The following is a 19,421-nucleotide window of genomic DNA, read 5'->3' as shown; positions in this document are numbered from 1 at the left end:
ACCTCCACTACAGCTAAACATGGGAGAATGTGCAATTCAAAATTGAAATCTCTGTCTGTGGCATTCCCCAGGCAGGAGTATTAGAGTGGGTTTCCATTTCATTCTCCAGGGTATCTTCCCAACCCACGGATTAAATCTGGGTCTCCTGCATTGCAGGCAGATTCTTTACCATTTGAGATACCAGAGAAGCCCACATTTTTTACTGTTCTAGTTAATAACTGAAGACTTTTTTTTATAGTTTTTCTTATTTTATTAAGATATGTATTTCTTTTTATTTTTTGTTAATTCATGCTAGGAGGATTTCAATAAGAGTTTATTTAGAGAAGTGTACTTTAGACATGTATTAACTACTTATTCATAGTAATTTACTTAGAATATAATAATCAGGAAAAAAAAAGGGAGCGATGCTAAAGGTCGTAGCAAGAATCATATCTCTTATTATATTTTCTGCCATTTATCTGTCACCTATCAACATCTCCTCTGATGTAAAACCCACATTATTTAACAGTGGTTCTTTCAAACATGCTCTTTATGTTATTATGTTAGGGATATAATTCCCAGATCTGAAGATTGGGAAGGAGGAGACAGGCTTTGAGAATGCCATCAGCAAAATTGCTGGATGGGCTAGTCAACAGAATAGTGAATATCTATCAGAAAGATTTGGAGAAACTTAGATCAGGAAACTTTATCTTGAGTTCCAGATTCAAGCCCAGATAAGCAATCTTGAAGGAATGGGATGTAAAGGAAAAAAAAAAAATGGAACTACCATTTATTTTATGCTTACCTTAGTGCAATGCATTATTGTATGTGCCTTATATCTCATATCAGACTCAGTAAAATATGACATGAGTTATTGTATTATCCCTAGGCTTCCTGGGTGGCTCAGTGGTAAAGAATCTGCCTGCTGATGCAGGAGATGAAACAGACTCAGGATTGATTCCTGGGTTGAGAAGATCGCCTGGAGGAGGAAATAGCAATGTACTCCAGTATTCTAGGCTAGGAAACCCCATGGACAGAGGAGCCTGGCAGGCTACAGTCCATGGGGTCATAAAGAGTCAGACATGACTGAACACACACTATATCATCCCTATTGCACAGATGAATAAGTGGAGGCACAGAAGGTAAGGAACATGCCTTGGACCACACAGTTAGTCATGACATGCTGGGATACAGGTCTCCAGGTGTCAATCTAGAGCCTGCTCATTATCTAGGGCTACATAGCCTCCAGGAAAAAGGAGTCAGAAGCTTTGGTGCGGGTGTGTGTGGTGGGGAGAAAATTGGCTAAAGTTGGGTGAAGATGCCTTAAGTTCAGGAGTACTTTGAATGGAATAAGGACAAAATTACCTACTAAGACCAGTAGACTGTACAAGCCATTCATTTTTCTCCAACAAAGAATCCAAGTGGCATATTGCAGAAATGCATGACTCTTCTCTGTAATAGCAAACCAAAAACTACAGCTATAGTAACCAAATATCCCAGCCATCCCAGTGATTATCAAGATTCCCTCACTCATCATGATGAGCTGAATTCACAGAAAAATGAAGGGAAAAAAAGGAAGGTGTATGCTGAAAAGTCAGTAAGCAGAAATGGAAAGGGTTAGAGGAAACTGACGAATATGGAGGGTAAACGTACAAAATAACCTGGAAAAACAGTGATCAGGTAAAAAAGCGAAGAGAATAAAGAGATAATATCTTTATAGAAACATGCCAGGAATTTATTTTAATTTGCATAATACCAAAATATTTATCAAGTGTTTCTTTTGTGTTAGATGCTACTAGGCTTAGAACTGGCAATGAATATATGAATGTATAAGCCTTACTCTCAAAAAATGAATTCATAATCTAATGGTTGATAGGCAAAAATAACTGAATTTGGAAAATGGAGAGCAAGGACCTTTGAGAGTCCAAGGAAGTATTCCAAATATTAATTATACTTGGAAGATTAACAATGGCATAGATCCAAATGTAGTTTCTCCCTGTCTAGTTCCAAGGCTTTTGTTCTTAATCCATGACAGAACACCAAAGCTCAGCAAAAAAGTGACATGAAGTTTCAAACTGAAATAGATGCTTGACACGGTAGTGTTTTTGCTTTTGACCTGTGTACCTGCAGCCAACAATACAACATGGCTTAATATTCTGGTCTCTTTCTTCTGAGACTAGGATCTTTTGAATACCCTTGTGTGTGTGTGTGTGTGTGTTAATTGCTCAGTCATGTCCAACTTTTTGTGACCCCATGGACTGTAGCCCACAAGGCTCCTCTGCCCATGGAATTCTCCAGTCAGGAATACTGGAGTGGGTTGCCATTCCTTTCTCCAGGGGATCTTCCTGACCCAGGGATTGAACCTGGGTCTTCTGCATTGCAGGCAGATTTTTACTTTCTCTAGGGCTGCCAGGGAAGCCCCTGATAGCTGTAGGCACGGAGACAATTGTTATTTTGTTGGGTACAGTATTGAGAAAACCATGCAACAACACACTTGCAAACCAAGGAGACTCTATGATTCAGTGATTTTAGAAACCGAAGCCATCAGCAAGAATTTTTCAAATACAAATTTTAACTTAAAAAACTAATAATCACTAACCGTTCAAAAAATTCTGTGAAGATAAAAATCAGACAAGAAGTACTTAAAGCATACAAGAAGCATTAGATTCTAATGAACTATCACTATAAAATTGTATATTGTGCTTTCAATGCAACTATTAATTTCATGGTAGGACTTCTCTGTTAGCTAAGGGTCCCTGTGAGCCTTGCCTGGTATTTAATTTTGTGGGCCAAATATGGGACAGTACAGCAGACTCACGGGTACTCTTTTCTCTTTTAAGGTTCAAAACAGAGCTAAAATATTTTCTTCTGCAAAGTGAATTACTTACCTTTTTAAAAAAGATGCAGCCTGGGGAAAGATTATTCTAGATCTACATAAGACAGATAACCCATATAGCACGGATTACCTAATTTGTGATCTGGAAATTAATTTTGGCATAAAATACATTTAAGTCTATATTATTGGGTCTTAGCTTTTAAAGGTAGTTTTTAACTTCAATTTTTTTAAAATAAAATCAAAGAAATGCAAGTTTGTAGACCTGCTAAATCACTTGGGATCTTACAAGTAAAAATCTCTTCCTACTAGAGCAAAAATGGCTGAAGTGAATTCCTTTGTCAGCAAATAGTGTTGCAAGATAAAAAGAATATGCTGTGGAAAAAGAAACAAGTATTAGGACAAGTTTTTCACTCTGGGAGGTGTTCTGTAAGGCTGATAAAGTACCAGATGTTTCTAACACATCACAGCTTATGATATTTGCTAAATTCTATTTCTTGGTGTTATAATATATGCACATTTTTTTTCCTGAACCAATAAAGGAAGCATAACAGAGAAGATGCGTTTTTCGAAAAATAAATGGCTTCCTTTGTAAAAGTAATGTTTTATGGGAAAACAATGCAAATGTAATCACTGATGAAAATTTGAGAGGCGCAGTATAAAAGTGAGTCTCATCCATCACATCATTCATTGGCATGTGATTGTGACAAGAGGTTGAAACCAGAAGTGCATAAAGTATTACAGGATATCATCGATGCAGTTAATTTTATTAAAACAAGAGCTTTTTCAAAATAGAAAAGAAATTGAACAATAGTTTGCAATAAAACTTGGAGTTTTCAAGAAACTCTTTTATATCCAAATATTTACTCACTGCCTTCTGGCAAGGAACACTATAGGGTTGATAAAGATAACACTTCAAATAAAATGACAGATATTTCAAATCAGCTGACATTTTCTGTGATATCAATAAGATATGCTAGCTAGCTTAACATTTCAGAATATAAACATACTTTATTTATCCCTTTATAGCAAAAATGCCATTTGATCAATGTTGACAAAAATCTCCTTTTAGTATATAATTCTTGCTAAGTAGAATTTAGGAAAGTTTTCATTAGTATTCAGGTATTTGATATTGAAACCAAAATCAGTATGATTTTGTAAATAGAAAAAAATCAGATATCCATGGTTCAAATACGTGGAAACAAAGTTTTCTAAATTATTTGAGCATCAGGGATTTCTAGATCTTCCAAATAAGCACTACAGTGAGTTTTATATTATTCATTTGTAGAAAAACTACATCAAAGAAGATGAAAATCAATAAGCCATATTTCAACAAAGGCTTTTACATCATCATATCAATATTCACTATAGTCTATAATTCAGTCATTTCACTTGAATTAATATTTTTGTAAGACCACTCTCTCAGTTATGATGGTTATTAAACTAATGAACAAAATAAACCAAACTTAAAAACAGACTTCCAAGTCACTCAGTTCAGTTCAGTTGCTCAGTCATGTCCGACTCTTTGCGATCCCATGGACTGCAGCACGCCAGGCCTCCTGTCCATCACCAACTCCCAGAGTTTACTCACACTCTTGTCCATTGAGTCAGTGATGCCATCCAACCATCTCATCCTCTGTCGTCCCCTTCTTCTCCCATCTTCAGTCTTTCCCAGCAGTAGGGTCTTTTCCAATGAGTCAGCTCTTCTCATCAGGTGGCCAAAGTATTGGAGTTTCAGCTTCAGCATCAGTCCTTCCAGTGAACACCCAGGACTGATCTCCTTTAGGATGGACTGGTTGGATCTCCTTGCAGTCCAAGGGGCTCTCAAGAGTCTTCTCCAGCACCACAGTTCTAAGTCACTATGCTCTATTAAAAGGAAACCAACACTTAAACATAATTAAGAATATTTTTTCTCACAATTACAAAATTGTGTTATGAGAGCTTCCCTGGTGGCTCAGATGGCAGAGAATCCGCCTGCAATGCAGGAGACTCAGGTTTGATCCCTGGGTCAGGAAGATCCCCTGGAGAAAGGAATGGCTACCCACTGTAGTTTTCTTGCCTAGAGAATCCCATGGACAGAGGAGCCTGGTGGGACACAGTATACGGGGTTGCACACTATGGAGTCGCAAAGAGTTGGACACCACTGAATGACTTAAGAACGCACATACACACACATGATCAAAACTAATATGAAACAAAATTTGGTGTTAATGTTATATATTTCATCTCTCTATTATTCAGTATAATCTTCTACTTTTCGTCTAAGTTTTGAAGTACTTATGAGATGTTATTACAGTAAAATATTTCATATAACTAGCAAGGAAATGCACATTTGTTGGAAGTACAGGTGATTTTTAACAAAATTCGGAGATCTAAGCAAAATGATAGCATTGTGCCCTTTTGGGATATGAGACTCTCATATGCCAGTGGTATCATTTAAAACTACTTAACTGTCACAAGCTTGTGGGGAACTTCAATATTAAAATATAACATAAGATAGTTAACAATAGCATTGTCACTGTAATATTGTGATTAAGGTAATAAATATCAGTCAGATTGGATTCAAGAACAACTGGAATTTCCAGTACTAATTTGCCCTTCGAACTTGAGACACTTACGTCACCTTTATGAGCATTAGTTTCCACACCTACAAGATGTCAATAATGGCATTTAATGTTCTGCATGTTGTGGGAAATTGAGTGTGATGATCTATGTATGGCTTTTTATTACTGTCTATTAAATAGTAGCTTTTAAATTGCTTAATAATTAGCAATTATAATAAATTACTAAAACAAAAACAATGCAATTTAATATATATATATGCTATTATATGATTCTAGAACCTGTTGAGAATTTTATAAGATGAAAAAATATCCCAGTAATTTGTTTTTAATAGATCTAACAATAAAATATTCACTATTTTAGCAATAAAAATGTCAGTATATATATTTATACACATCTCACACCTCCATGTACAATCAAAAGAATGAGAAGTTTGTCATTTTTTCACCCTAAAATCAGATTTACCAGACTTCCCTGGTAACTCAGCTGGTAGAGAATCTGCCTACAATGCGGGAGACCCAGGTTCGATCCCTGGTTTGGGAAGATACCCTGGAGAAGGGCATGGCAACCCACTCCAGTATTCTTGCCTGAAGAATCCCATGGACAGAGGAGCCTGGTGTGCTATATAGTCCAGAGGGCTGCAAAAGGTGGACATGACTGAGAATCTAAACAAGTTCAGATCAATAGTCCGACAAGACTGAGCAACTAATACACACACAACTTCTTGGTCTGTAGTGAGGCCAACTCTTCCAAAGTCCTTCCATTGAGAGCCTTTCAGGAAAGCAAGGAGAAAGAAAGTGATAGATTGATTAGTATAGTTTGATTATTCTTTTATTTGAAAATAAAAGCACTTATTGCTGCAAACTATTTGCTTTGGGCTACTTGGCCATGATTTGTAGATAGACATTGATGATGGGCATATCATTTTTCCATACAAGGTTTTATGAGCCCAATATATGATCCAAAAGCAGATGTGAATTAGGGGTTCTCTGATATAAGAATGGATATAGGGATGAGTAACACTGAAAACCTCATTAAGTTCCTTCTTTGCAAATAATGATCCATGCTGGGATTCTAAGTGTATTAAAAAATAAAAACCAAAAAAAAAATTAGGGAGACTTGTTAACTAAGAGGAGCAATTTTCTGTGTTCAATTTTGTGCCATCTTTAAATGCAGATTGTTGTTAAACTGAAGGTCATCACACTTGATGGCACATCACTGTGATTGACTCTGCAGGTCTCAGCAGCCCCCTTATCTATGTTCTTCACCTGTCACAGTGGGTGACTTCTCTTTGGCCTACCATTGGCTAATTATTGGCAAATTCTCCTTTTGCTACTAGCATTTCCCCCTCAATGGAAACTACACAGTGGAAGCAATGTTTCTCTATCCATCATAATGCTCTGAATTGTCAACAATGGATTCAAAGAAAAATGTCCCCTTTTCAATGAGTCAAGTGAGCATATGGATTGCTTCATTTGAAAATCCCATTAATACTGGGGGGAAACGGGTGGTATCTAATGAATCAGAAGTAAGTAATTTGAAAAGTGTGTTTGATAAGAATAATAACCAGAATTGAAAAGCATCAAAGATATTCTGGATAAGATTAATAAGGATATGAAAAGAGGAAAATTTAGCAGAAATATAAGTGGAGAGAGCTGAGAGTCAGTAATATGTCTACCTGGTTGGAGTCAAAACAGAGATTCCAACCAGCACATTTAATTAAATATCCAAAGAGACTGTTAAAGAGCAGAGTTCCGTCAGAGCAAACAGTCCTCTGGTGTTCTCTTTTCTCCTTTATCCTTTTTTAAAGTTCTACTTCTTGTTTTCAAATGAAGAGCAAGGGAAGAGTGGAAGTTTGCCTCTGGCACCAGCTTCTCCTGCTGGAAGTTCACAATATTGACAATATATTGATCACAGTATTGACAATATACTCATCTACACTGAAGCTTTTCTTTATCTACCTTTGTTAGTCCTGTGAAGAAATACATACTGACCCTTCCAGTGCTAACCATTGAACATCTCCTCACTCCCTCCAGGCTCTTGTCATTACCCTTTCCACCAATTCCTTCACTGTATAAACATCTCAAGTAACTCCTGCTATAAATGTTGCTCTAAAAAACAGAGGAAACCTCCCTTGATTTTATGTTCCCAAATAGGTATATGAAAGTGAAAGTGAAGTCTCTCAGTCGTGTCTGACTCTTCGTTGGACAAGGCTACACCCCTTGGACTATAGCCTGCCAGGCTCCTCCGTCCATGAGATTTTCCAGGCAAGACTACTGGAGTGGGTTGCTGTTTCCTTAACTAGAGGATCTTCCCGATCCAAGGATCGAACCCGGGTCCCCGCACTTCAGGCAGACTCTTTACTATCTGAGCCACCAGGGAAGCCCTGGTATATAATAGGTATATAATACTCATTGATTTGTTCCATTGTTCAACAAATTTTTGGGGAGAGCAGTGTATGTATTATGTGTGTTCTGAAGTCTAAAATTATAGAAATGTGGAGAAATAAACATGCAAATAATGAAATTAAATGACTAATTAGGGGTCATAGAATGATAAAAGGAAGATAACAGATAGGATAGATGTTGACTTAAAGGTCAATTTTATATTGGAGCAGTTAGTGAAGATGCCACTGAAAGGAATAATGTTTAACCTGAGAATTGAATGCTAAGAAATATTGTGCTGCATGATAATCTGGGTCAGAGTGCTCTGGACAACTCCACAGTAAGTGCGAAGACCCCAAACAAGGCTGAAATTTGATATATTTTAAAAACAGAAGTAAGTCCAGCATGAATGACAGACATATACAATGTGGAACATGAGAAAAGTCAACTTGCTGAGCAGAAGTCAGATCATAGAGGGCTTTGTAGACCAAGGTGAGAAGTGCTGATTTTACTTATAACTGGGAAGACATGGGATGGTTTTAAAGAAGGGAATCAAATAATCTAATTAGCTTTTTAGCCTTACTTGGATGTTTTGTGGTGATGGATGCCAAGGAACAAATAATAGAAGCAAGATCAATTAGGAAACTATAGAGCTTGTTAGGAAACTAGAGTTAATATTAAACTAGGGAGGTAATGAAGTAAGTGTAGAGAAGCAGAAGGATTTAGAATGTGTTTTGGATTTAGAACTGACCTCTTGGAGTGTTGGATATGAAATGTAATGGACATCTAGGAATAATTGTTAAGCTTTTGGGTTGAGTCAATAGGTACATGACTCCATTTGTGACTGAGATGCAAAGATGCAGTAAGAAACAAAGGCAGGAAACAACACAAATTGTGATACGTTTAAGGTAATTGGATGTTTAGTTCTGAAGTTTAGATGAATGGCCAGGGCAGGACTTATAAAATCAGAGTAAACACTTAAATACAAAGATATTGGCATATATATACGACCATGTGTAAAATAGCTAGCTAATGGGAAGCTCAGTCAGGCAGGGAGCCCAGTCAGGCACTTTGTGATGACCTAGAGGGGTGGGAAGAGGAGGAGGTAGGAGGGAGGCATGAGTCATATGGCTTATGACTCATTCAGATTGTTGTATGGCAGAAACTGACACATCATTGTAAAGCAATTACTCTCTTTCTGGAATATGTAAAACTCTGTGGAAAGAAAATATCAGCAGAGAAAATAAATGGATTGCAAAGCAGGGCATAGTATGGGCTGAATATTTATATCCCCCACCCCAAATTTACATGTTGAAGCCCTCATGTGATAGTATTTGAAGATGGGGCCTTTGGGAAGCAGATATGCCAGAAAGATGGAGCCCTCGTGATTAAATTAGTGTCTTTATAAAAAGAGAAAGCAGAACTCTCTTTCCCTCTCTGCCATGTGAGGAAGTTAGGAAGAGGTCTCTCAGAAGACCCTGACCAGCTGGCCCCTGCCCTCAACTCCTAGCCTCTAGGATGGTGAGAAATTAATGTTTGTAGTTTAAGCCACTCAGTCTGTGGTTTTGTTACAGAGTTCAAGAAGGCTAAGACAGTGAACTCTCCTATTTAGATGTCTAGCAGAGGAGGGAAAGCCAGAGATTGTTTTTTTTTTTTCTTTTTGTACCCCTCACATGCCACCTACAGAGTGGTGAGGGAAGAAAGTGAAGAAAGCTATTATTCTTTAATGAAATTTTGCTGTGAAGGAGATAAAACACCTCAGTTTATAAACTCACTATCTCAAAAAAAAAAAAAACCAAAAAACTCACTATCTCAAGATCACTATCTCCAGTAGAACTGTTGCAGTCACCTCCACCAAAACAGTAAAGGAGCTCTTGCTAAGACTTTCAAATAGTCTTCAAATACATTACTTCTGTGATGCTAAATAACCAGGTTTTTCTCATACTTGATTCGTTAGGCTTAGTTTAGCCTCTTGAGTATGAACAAAGTCACCAATCCAAGCCACAAATGGGGAAAAAAAAAAAAACCTGGATAAAGAAAATATTTCCATTTAACCGAGCTGTGATATTAACCGAGCTATTTTCCTCCTGAATTTAATGGAAATTTTTAAACTACTGAAAGGTGGTTGATCACTACCTTTTCAGTATAATTTCATTCAATAATAATTTTAAGTATAAAAATTGAATATTTATTCACTATTCAAATTTGAAACTTAGAAAAAGGTGGAACTTTCCGTGTATTTCAAGAACATTAACCACCAGAGAGCCAAAATCTAAATGATGTCCTATAAAGGTAGGCTCTGTGTTCAACAGTGCAGTTTTGAGCTTCTGCAAAAACTGTGGAACACTATACATTTTAGTTGCAAATGCTGTACTAAATCTGTTCTTACTGTTGAAGATGTCTTAATTTTTCCAGGAAATGGTAGAATTTGGCCACATTTTTTATAAAACTTCAGAGAGAGAAGTTTGGCAAGCCAGCACCTATTGACTGATACAAGTCATTGCCATTTGGAATAAAAATTGGCTTAGCTTACATAGTTCCTTTATGAAAGTAACCTTGTAGAACCCTGCATGAGTGTATTTTTACATTAGTCAATAGAGAATTTGTTAATTTTCTTTTTTACTGAGGAATGAAATCCATATTAATTACTAGTATCTCTGTCTTTAAATGATAAATAAGTTTTGATATGAAATAAACATCTGGGGACACATCAAAATTTAAAGGATTTAGTAAATATTACATTTCTTGATAAAATAACAGAATATTACATTAACTCACCATCTTCTATAAATGCTTGATGTGTATTCTAAGAAAAGGAACTTTTGGATAGCAACATGAATTTTAAATTCAATAACCTGGAGTATGTGTTAAGTGTTCTTTAGACAGACCAGCTGAAAGACCGAGCACTTTTTTAGTGTTGTTTCAAATACATCACTAAAATAATTCTACTTAATAGAATACCCTTATTTTATAATTTTTCTATAAAATAGGATTAGGGCATTTTAAAAATAAAGATATACTTGATAGTGATTGTGAAGCTTAGAAATTGTGCCTTTTGCATAGTAGGAACTGAAAACCTAATGAAGTAAATTTAGTTTAACTGGGATTTACTGAATTATTGCTGTACTACTGTTAATCCCTTTTTCATTGGAAAAATGATAATTTTTGCCAATTATATCTGCATGTTATTCTTTAAGGAATTTAAGACCAAATGAAAGCTTCTTTTGAGAACACTTAGTATAAGAATAGGGATTCCCAGGTGGTTCAGTGATAAAAAATCCGCCCACCAATGCAGGAGATGCAATAGATGAGGGTTCAGTCCCCAGATCGGGAAGATCCCTGAAATAGGAAATGGCAACCCACTCCAGTACTGTCTGGAAAATCCCATGGATCTAGGAACCTGCCAGGCTACAGTCCATAGGGTCTCAAAAGAGTTGGACATGACTGAACGACTATGCACATACAGTAAAAGAACAAGAGTTCAAAATATCGGACTATAAAAGATGTCACACAGATTGCGATATTTTTATTAATAGTTGGAGTTTTGCCTTCTTGCCCAATAGTTGGAAATTCTCAGTTCAAGGGGTCTTAAATCAATAATTTGCATGGCTTCTGTGTGACACTTAGGATGGATCTTAACAGAATTTAGATATATGAAAATATAACAGCCTTCAAGTTAAAGATTGCAAATTGTCTACAGTAAACAAATGCATTCAAATAACAGCATCCATAGAAAAAATGATACATTATTTGACTTATAATGAAATATTATTTTGTAAATATGAGACAAACAGTGGAAGAATTATGATAAAGCCAGTCTCATATAATCAAATAAGTTGCAAAAATACATCAAAAAGAATAGTAATTATCTCTAGGTAGCAATTTGGGCTTCCCCAGTGGCTCAAGAGGAAAAGAATCTGCCTGCAATGCAGGAGACATAAGAGAGGTGGTTTCGATCCCTGGGTCAGGAAGATCCCCTGGAGGAGAAAATGACAACCCACTCCAGTGTTCTTGCCTGGAAAATCCCGTGGACAGAGGCGCCTGGCGGGCTACAGTCCCTAGGGTCACAAAGAGTCAGACACGACTGAGCACGCGCTCATGCTCGGGGTTTAGCTCATGAATATAACGGGCAGATGAGTAACCGGCAGTTTCGCAGCTCTACTCAGGCCAGCTTCCAGAGTTCTGATCACAGCTCTCAGCTGGATTCACCTAGTTCAAATATTCCTCATAAAAGATATAAGGAAAGATTTTTTAACTCAGAATTTTATAAAGACACCAAAAATAACTAATTGAAAAAATAAGACCATACCATGGAATCAGAAGTAGTTAGTCATATTAAGCATTGTGTGCTAAGTTGCTTCAGTGGTGCCCCACTCTTTGGGACCCCACAGGCTGCAGTCTGCCTGGCTTCTCTGTCCATGGAATTTTCCAGGCAAGAATACTGGTGTGGATTGCCATTTCCGACTCCAGGGGATCTTCCTGACTCAGGGATTGAATCTGTATCTCTTACATCTGCTGCATTGACAAGTGAGTTCTTTACCACTAGCACCATTAATCATTAAAAATCCCTAATGCATTACACATAATATATAGTGTTGTTCTACGGTTCAAATCCATTCTCTAATTGCTAGGGAACTAGTAGAACACTTAGCAACTTTAAAAAAAGGATTGAGTTGTAATAAAACACATGGTAAAAATTGTAGAGGCTTCAACACAAAAAGTGCTGTTTCTTTTTCACACTCAGGTCATAAGGGTGGGGACAGAATGGAGAAGTGGGCTCACTCTCTGCAATTATGCAAAAACCTAGCTCTTTCATCCTCTAAGGGCTCAGTTTTCCACTGTATTTTCTGGATGCAGCCAAGTGGCAGTTAGAAAATGGAGTACATATTTCCATCCAATTATATTAGGTAGAATTCACTCATATGGCCTTTGGCAACCACGTAGAAACCTGGAGAGTGTAGGCTAGCTGTGTACCAAGGAGGAAAAGGGTTTCATAGAGCCAAGGCATTTTCTCAGAGGTTGAAGATTTATAGCTTAAATCAAATATGTGGATCATCTTTTTTTTTTCTTACCTAATCACACACATTTTTCTCATCCTCTAACATGTCAATAAATGCTGCCCACTATTCTTCCTTAAGATCGAAAACATTCCCACAGTTCTGTGTGTCTTTCATGTCGCTATCTTACTGCAGACCCTTCCTCTTTCTCATCAAGATTGATGAACCATCCACATAACTAATCTCCCTCTGAATGTCTTCCAGTGTTCTTCACATAGACTCCACATAAAGTCCCAGTGATCTTTGAAAAAGTATATATGACCCTGTCATTTCCTGCTTAAATCCTTAAATAGGAACCTTTCTCTATAACAAAAGTTTAAGCTGCTTTGCAGAGATTGTAATGACCTAAATTCTTGGCACGATCTGACAGAAAGTCATAGTTGTTAGTATCAAGGCTAGCATCATGACTGCAGAAAATTCCTCATTCTGGTTATACCATGTCCTAGGTGTTGAAACTTGGCAGGTTTTTCTGAAGCTAAAGTTTATATTCTTTTTCTCTGAGGAATGATACATTCATGTGAATCATCCATAGTCTTGCCCAGTCTTAACTTCAAACAATGATGCCTATTTGATAAAATATTAACTTTAGATAATATTGTTGGAACAGAGGCTTTAGTATTTGGAGCTAAATAATACATGCTTGGATATTGAATGAATCAGTATTTTTAGGAGATACTATCCATTCTATACATAAAATGAAGTATACTAGTTTTATAGTATAAAATAAAGTAATATAGTTAAAATGACCTTATATATTTAATATATTGATATGTGTACAGATCTGATATGATAATCACCCTTATCAGATCTTTCCAGAAATTAAAGTTCTCTGCCTTGCTCAAGTTCAAGAACCACCCCCCAGGCCCTCTGCTCCTCTTCCATTGCCTGAGTCATCCACAAAGGCTGCCTTTGTACCAGTGTGAGTGCGTGCTAAGTCGTTTCAGTCATTTCCGACTCTTTGTGACTCCATGGACTGTAGCCTGCCAGGCTCCTCTGTCCATGGGATTCTCCAGGCAAGAGTACTGGAGTGGGTTTTCATGCTCTTCTCCAGGGCTTTCTACCAGCAGTGATCTCTATTCTTAGTGCCACTACTCTGGTTTCCTAGTAGGGAGGATACGTGCTTTTCCACGAGTTATGTTGTACTTAGGGTAGGCAAAAGCACGTTGGTCTTTCCACACAGCCAAGTGAGATGAGATTGACATTTCATTTGAATGGAATGAAATGTCAGACATTGGATTGTATAGTGACAGGATACTAACTACACCCTGACACTTTCCCAGACTCCTTTTAGAGTTTTATGGGGCTGCTTCATTCTCCCATTCTGGAACTGTCTTTAATTCAAGGTGGATGGCTCATCCCCTATATCCATATCTCCAGCCTCAATATAAAAATTTATCCCTCACTTCACAAAAGAAGGGAATGTTTGTATTGTCCAATTTCCCAAGTTCCCATTTAACGCCTTAGAATCGACTTCTTTCCCAAAATGATACAACAAATGTCAGTTTCTTTCAGAGAAATGCCCCATCCACAAAGTTGTGGTTTAGACCTTTGACCTTACTAAGATATTCCCACATGTAATTCATGCCTTCGTGTATTCATTCATTCACTCAGTCAGCCAATATGAATTGTGTACCAATTCTGAGGCAGACACTGGTGGTATTCTGAATGAAGAAATCAAAGTCTCCACTCTCATTGAACTTACTTTCTAAGGGGTAAGAGATAACAAAAAATAAAAAGATTTGATGTACCAGATCTGGATATGTGCTGAGAGGGAAAATGATGCAAGATAAGTGGTTAGTGATTAATGGTACAGAGTAGAGTCCAAATAACTAAATCTAGGTTGTGCTCAGTTGTGTCTGACTCTTTGTGACCCTGTGGACTATAGCCCACCAGGCTCCTCTGTCCATGGAATTTTCCAGGCAGGGATTCTGGAATGGAATACCATTTCCTTCTCCAGAGAATCTTCCCAGCCCAAGGATTAAACCCATGTCTCTCTCATTTCCTGCGTTGGCAGGCGGGTACTTTCCCACTGTGCCACCTGGGAAGCCCAGCCAAATCTTGGTTACTAAATCCCAAAAGAACAAACAATGTCATGAGTGACACCAAAAGGGATTGTTACATGCTTTTTCCAGTTCCTTTCATCACCTATCAGAAGATTCCCCGAAACACTGGGTCCCCAGTGTTTCCCCAATTTCTCCTCTTTAAATTTTATATCCTCTAAGTCTGGGTTATCTAGGAATTAGAATAATTATGAAATTGGTAAAACTATATGAAAAGTCAGAGTTTCTTTCACTGGGGGTTCAGGTCTAGACCCCTTCATTGGTCACTAATAAATATATTTTAAAGAGTGGTTATTTGCTTGTTTCAATTTCTTTTATGTCCCAATAAGCCAATTTGTTTTTAAAATACACATCTTTTATAAATGAAAGAACATATGACAAACAGAATTATAAATTACCAAAACAAGGTGGGTTTAGGGGAGATGCTAAGTGGTTGTTTAAATTGATATGTTTATTTTTAGAACTAAGTTATTTTGGCAAGATAATATAACCCTTTCAACATATTCACATTTTATGATGAATTTGAGAATGATTATCACTACTTTGTCAGAAAAGATAATCTTCTTTAGTGAAACGTTAGTTTGCCCACTCTTTGCTGATATTTATTATATCCTGGGAATTTTAAATTTTATAGCAGAAATCAGGGGTAAAAAGGATGTTAATATGCATAATTTTGATTTAAAGATAATTTCCCTCTCAAGTGTTGGCTGGAAAATGTGTTTAAAATTTTAAATTTAAGTGTCACCATTATTTTACTATATATTCCAACTCCATAAGCATTGTAAGCTCATTTGTTTAAAATAAAATAGCTCATGAATTTATCTTAATATATTGTCAAATGTCCCTTCAGTCCTTTCCTTTCCTTCCATCTCATTCTTGCATCATTAGAATTTTCATTAAACATATTTCTTTGCACTGAGTTATTTATTATAAGAACATTCACTGACTTGTGCTACCATGCCTCAAAACTGAAAGAAAGAAGCTAGCGTATTATGCTGGGACTTATTATCTATGGCTTTGAGTATTCTTATAAACAATTGGTAGAAAAGAAGAGTATTTGAACAGTAATCTTAAATAGCTCTCCTCTCAATCCCAAGTCTTGTTGTAATATATGCTCAGTAGGAACAGCAGTTCCAGAGCACTCACTAGGGGATAGATGTTTATTTCAAAAGGTCTCCCTTAACTTCCATTAGACGAAATATGTTCTGATGTCAAAGCTATTGCGTTGCCTTATAAGTAAAAAGACCGGATAGAGCAAAGTAAAATCAATGGGAAATTTTGATAGGAAAGAGTTTCTTTTATCCACCCTCCTCCTTTTTTTTTCCCCATCATAGGCACTGCATTTTTTTCATGTCGTTTGGAGAAATATCTAAGATTGAACTTGTTTATCTCATCAACAAAACTTTTACACCCAAATTAGATTCACAACTGAGAAACCTGGTTTATTTTTTTAACAAGTCCTTTTTCCCAAAAACTACTTGAATGCTGACACTAAATGACAACACAGGGTCCTTGAAATGTGGGTTTGTTGTAGGTCATTTTCTTCATCTCTCAGGGCTCACTGTGGAATAATAAAATTCTGCACACACCAAAGAATAACAACAACATTGGTGAATGTATCTTTTCAAATTAATGTTTTCATTTTCTTCAAATGCACATAGCATAGATGGGCCTGGAGGGTACTGTGCATAGTGAAATGTCAGATAGAGAAAGAAAAGACTCTGTTATCACTTATATGTGGAATGCAAAAAGTAAATGAATATAACAAAACAAACAGACCCACAGGGGTAGGGGATTAAGAGGTGTAGCAAGAATGCATGCTCACTCACATCCTACTTTTTGTGACCTTATGGACTGTAGGCTGCCAGGCTCCTCTGTCCATGGGATTGTCCAGGCAAGAATATTGGAGCAGGTTGCCATTTCCTTTTCCAGGGACTCTTCCTGGCCAGGGATCGAACCCATGTCTCCTTGCATTGGTAGGTGGATTCTTACACCACTGAGTCACCTGCAAAGCCAAGAGGCCCAGACTACTAAGTATTCAATAATAAGCTGCAAGGATACATTGTATAGCACAGGGAAATACAGCCAATGTACTGTGCTGTTCTTAGTCGTGTCCAATTCTTTGAGACCCTACAGACCCTAGCCCACCAGGCTTCTCTGTCCATGGGGATTACTAGAATGGGTTGCCATGTCCTACTCCAAGGGATCTTCCCAACCCAAGGACTGAACACAGGTCTCCTGCATTGCCAGCAGATTCTTTACCGCCTGAGCCGCCAGGGAAGCCCAATATTCTATAATAACTTCAAATGGAGTATAATCTATAAAAACATTGAATCACTGTGTTGTACTCCTGAAGCTAACATAATAGTTTTAAGTCAACTATACCTCAATTTAAAAAAAAAAAATAGCTGGGCGAAGGAGGATGATGGTATGCAATCACTTTTTTTCATATATGTTATAAAGTAGATAACTTTATAACTATCAAGGCTATAATTTTCACTCATAACACTCTACATATGTTTGTGTCACATTTTTCATTTGAAGGTGGAATAATTACCAAATTTAATGGGTAGAAAATGAGAAGGTTTTAGTAAGGTGAGAAGTTTCCTCAGGCCCTTTCAAACATGAAACATTAAATTAGATTTTAGTGAGGATTTAATGTATGGAAAATATAAGATTATGATACATTCCCTATACTCAAAGGACTTACAAATAGTGGAGGAAGCAAAACATGAATTACATAACATAAAACAATATATCATTAGATTTCAAATGGATTGGCATATTCAAAATGTAAAACAATTCAGTAGTGCAAAACAGAAAATAATAAAATGAAAAATGCATAGTGTAAGAAATAATTCTTAGAACAGGGTAAGAAATGGAATTATATACAAGTCCAGAGGTATAAGGAAGAACTTCATGTTGGATTTTCAATTGAACTCTGAAAATACCTAAGCCTTTTCCTCAATCTTTTTTTTTTTTTTACTTTTATAATGCTTTGTATTAATTGTTTTTCCCAATGAATATTGTCTAAATTCTCTTTCTTGTACTTTCTGATATATCTTATATGCCAATCAGTATTTTTTTTAAATTGAAGAATAATTGCCTTACAATATTGTGTTGGCCTCTGCCATACATCAACATGAATTAGCCACAGGTCTCACACACTAGTAAAGTAATGCTCAAAATTCTCCAAGCCAGGCATTAGCAATACGTGAACTGTGAACTTCCAGATGTTCAAGCTGGTTTTAGAAAAAACAGAGATCAAATGGACAACATCCACTGGATCATTGAAAAAGCAAGAGAGTTCCAGAAAAACACCTATTTCTGCTTTATTGACTATGCCGAAGACTTTGACTGTGTGGGTACAATAAACTGTGGAAAATTCTGAAAGATATGGGAATACCAGACCACCTGACCTGCCTCTTGAGAAACCTGTATGCAGGTCAGGAAGCAACAGCTAGAACTGGACATGGAGCAACAGACTGGTTCCAAATAGGAAAAGGAATACGTCAAGGCTGTATATTGTCACCCTGCTTGTTTAACTTATATGCAGAGTACATCATGAGAAACGCTGGGCTGGATGAAGCACAAGCTGGAATCAAGATTTCCAGGAGAAATATCAATAACCTCAGATATGCAGATGACACCACCTTTATGGTAGAAAGTGAAGAAGAACTAAAGAGCCTCTTGATGAAAGTGAAAGAGGAGCGTGAAAAAGTTGGCTTAAAGCTCAACATTCAGAAAACTAAGATCATGGCATCTGGTCCCATCACTTCATGGGAAATAGATGGGGAAACAGTGGAAGCAGTGAGATACTTTATTTTTTTGGGCTCCAAAATTACTGCAGATGGTGATTACAGCCATGAAATTAAAAGACGCTTCCTCTGTGGAAGGAAAGTTATGATCAACCTAGACAGCATATTAAAAAGCAGAGACATTACTTTGCCAACAAAGGTTCGTCTGGTCAAGGCTATGGTTTTTCCAGTAGTCATGTACGAATGTGAGAGTTGGACTGTGAAGAAAGCTGAGCGCCGAAAAATTGATGCTTTTGAACAGTGGTGTTGGAGAAGACTCTTGAGAGTCCCTTGGACTGCAAGGAGATCCAACCAGTCCATCCTTAAGAGATCAGTCCTGGGTGTTCATTGGAAGGACTGATGCTGAAGCTGAAACTCCAATACTTTGGCCACCTGATGTGAAGAGCTGACTCATTTGAAAAGACCCTGATGTTGGGAAAGATTGAAGGCAGGAGGAGAAGGGGATGACAGAGGATAAGATGGTTAGATGGCATCACCAATTCAATGGACATGATTTTGGGTAAACTCCGGGAGTTGGTGATGGACAGGGAGGGCTGGCGTGCTGCGGTTCATGGGGTCTCAAAGAGTCGGACACAACTGAGCAACTAACCTGATACATATTGAATCCTTCTGTGCTGGATTCTAGGGCCACAAAATCAAATAAGATTGTTAAGCATTCAAACCAAAACTCATTGAATTGTAAATATTAGTAACTACCTGAACTAGTTTAGTTAAAGGCTTGCTATTAA

General features: G+C 37.1%; 1 protein-coding gene and 1 non-coding gene across 2 annotated transcripts in view; both read left to right on the top strand.

Moving 5' to 3' along the window:
- The window catches only part of GPC5 (glypican 5), a 1,510,050-nt gene that overhangs the window by 1,146,797 nt on the left and 343,832 nt on the right, over positions 1-19,421 (top strand). The gene's annotated exons all lie outside the window — the stretch shown is intronic.
- On the top strand, positions 5,846-5,917 carry TRNAC-ACA. The gene has a single exon. It is a non-coding gene; the product is annotated as a tRNA-Cys (tRNA).

Source organism: Cervus canadensis, chromosome 9 (genome assembly GCF_019320065.1).
Source record: "Cervus canadensis isolate Bull #8, Minnesota chromosome 9, ASM1932006v1, whole genome shotgun sequence".
Taxonomy (NCBI): Eukaryota; Metazoa; Chordata; class Mammalia; order Artiodactyla; family Cervidae; genus Cervus; species Cervus canadensis.
This window is presented reverse-complemented; position numbering and strand designations above follow the sequence as displayed.